Genomic DNA, 3131 nt, shown 5'->3' on the forward strand with positions numbered 1-3131 from the left:
TAACACACATTTAGCTAAATGGAATATTTCATAATACGCAATTTACCGATATCAAACTTGCTTCACAACATTCACAACCCTTATGTACATACACAATAGAATAACTTAGCCGAAGGCCGGTAGCTCGTTTATCAACTGAGCGAACATTTATTTGTAAGGGCTCGATTAAATTCAACACATACGTAACATATCCCCATATTGGGATGTTTTTCGAGTATTCGCTGGAATTTTACAGCAAGCTCATTCATTACCAAATCACGTACCTTCGGGATTTAACCGGATATAGCTCCTCGTTCAAATGCCTTCGGGACATAGCCCGGTTTTAGTAACTCACACAATGCCTTCGGGACATAACCCGGATTTAACAACTCGCACGAATGCCTTCGGGACTTAACCCGGATTTAATAACTCGCACGAATGCCTTCGGGACTTAACCCGGATTTAGTATCTCGCACAAAGGCCTTCGGATCTTAGTCCGGATATATTCACTTAGCACAAAGCCTTCGGGACTTAGCCCGGACAGCATTCAATTAATCATGCACATTCATATTTCATTTTCATTTGCGAAACTCAAACACAAGGCACATATCGTCCTTGCACATTCGGCTCAATAGCCACACATAGAGCATGATTTAATCACATTGTAATTTAAGCTCTCTTACTCAAGAACTTACCTCGGGTGTTGTCGAACGATTCCGCTAGCTATTCAACCACTTTTTCCTTCCCTTTATCGGATTTATTTCCCCTTTGCTCTTGAGCTTAATCAAACAAATAAATTGATTTCATCATTTAGGCATCAAAAAGATGAACACAAGGCACTTAGCCCATAATTATACATTAGACATTAAAGTCTCATACATGCAAAAATCATGCATCAACACAACATATTAGCTAATTTCTTTCCCCTTGGCCGAATATGCATGTCTATTTTTGGGGTCGATCTCAACACTTAATACACACATATACACACACTAGTAAAGCATCCTCCCCCTTTTCATCGATTTAACACATGCATTGCTCATCAACATGCAAAGTTACATTCGGCCTTAGCACACATCTTGCTAGCCGATTCTTCTCCATTTAGCAACCAATGCACATATGTGCTCACACAAAAATGCTAAAAAGGAGGTTCAAGAATCATCAAGCCATCATCACATGCATCATTAACAAGCCTCATATTTTGCATGCAATGGCATTAACACATCCTCCACCTAGGCCGAATCTTAACTCATCCTCATGCCTCATCACCACAACATCAAACACCAACCAAGAATGATGCATCCATGGTCAAGTGCCAATTCCATCACATAGCAAGATTTAGACCATGGGCCAAGTAGAACTCAAGCTAACAACTAAAACATGCATGCATCTCATGGAACATCATCAAACATACCTTAGCCTAGCTACATGCATGGCCGAATCTCTTCACCTTTCTTCTTCTTTCCTCCTTAAAATTTTTGGCCAAGGATGAACCAAAGGATGAGAAAATTTTTCTTTGTTTTTTCTTTCTAGTTTCGGCAAGCATGAAGATGAGAAAAGGATGAACAAAATTCTCTCCTTTCTCTTCTTTAGCTCACGGCAATGGGGGGGGGACAAACAACTACACACACATTTTTTTTTTGTATTCTCCATACTCCTTTTTATTATTTTATTTGTTTTATCCCAACATTTTATGACACAAATTAACATATCTTATTTGTGCCATACTCATGCCATAATTTCCATAAAATAAATTGCACACTTGTGCATCATGCCCATCATGGCCGGCCACTACTAGTAGGGGGGGAAATTTGACATGCAAGTCCCCCTTTGTCCACATGCACTAATAGGTCCTCACACATTGACCTATCACATTTTAGAATTTTCTCACATAAGTCCTATTAACTAAATTCACATGAAATCAACCAAATTGAAGCTTGAAATTTTCACACATTCATAATTACATATTCTAGACAATAAGTATCACATTCAAACATTTTGGTGACTCGGTTTAGCGGTCCCGAAACCACTTCCCGACTAGGGTCAACTTTGGGCTGTCACAGTTGTAATCTAATTGTTTCCCTAACTCGCCACAAAAAAAATCAATCAATTAAGTATAATGTCCAATTCAACCAAAGATTTATAAATTGGAACAAAATAAATGTCGTAGGAGTAAATTCAAATTTTAAATTAATCAAGGTGACTTGGTTCAAAAGTGACCAAACTTTATATACAATAATTCAAATGTGACTTGGTTTCATTTCAAATTAAAAATTTAACTACTAAAGAAATAAACATGCTTAACAAGAACTTTTGGAAACTCGTTAGGTCAAAATTCTACTATCAACCATAATTTCACTCGATTTTACCTAATTAATTTAGGCATGGACTCACTTAATACTGAATACTCAAAAATTTGTGTTTCACAACTATGTGTTATACATTTACTATCCTATAGTTTTGACATTATTTAAATTTACAAAAGAAAAACAATACTTAATCGTCCACCATGTTTTGAAATGATATATTTACCATTTCAAACCTTATTTCAATTATCTTATATGTCCTTAAGCAATTAAAATCTCAAGAAGTTAACTTTTGCAACTTTTACGATTTGGTCATTGTATCTTGATTAGTCACTTTTTTAGTAAAGTTACCTATTCAAAGTTCAATTCAAATATATAACAACTTCGTAAATATTATTATTCAATATTTACGAGTTTGGTTTTCGGAAATAAGGTTCCGATACCACTTTCCAACACTACTGACCTTAGAGTCCATACACTTGTACCGTGATTAATCATCAATCCAATAAAACTTCTAAACCAAAATTCAATATAATTTAAATAGACTCGTAAATATTTAAATAATATTATTTACAGACACACACATAAAAAATAGGGTTCTTTTCTGACACCACTAAAACTTCGGGCTACTACAAATCTCACCCTTAAAAAATTTTGTCCCTGAACTTTTCCTGGAAAAAAGTGAGGATATCGAGATTTCATTTTTGAAATGAATTAATTCATTTTCTATCTAACCTTATCGATCCTTAGACTCATTTAATTGCATCCCATGATTTTTTTCATGGTATCAATATTTATATGTCGCAATTTATATTTCTCTTAGCCACTCACCTATTATAACTTTTA

This window comes from Gossypium hirsutum, chromosome D08 (assembly GCF_007990345.1).
Source record: "Gossypium hirsutum isolate 1008001.06 chromosome D08, Gossypium_hirsutum_v2.1, whole genome shotgun sequence".
NCBI classification, from domain to species: Eukaryota; Viridiplantae; Streptophyta; class Magnoliopsida; order Malvales; family Malvaceae; genus Gossypium; species Gossypium hirsutum.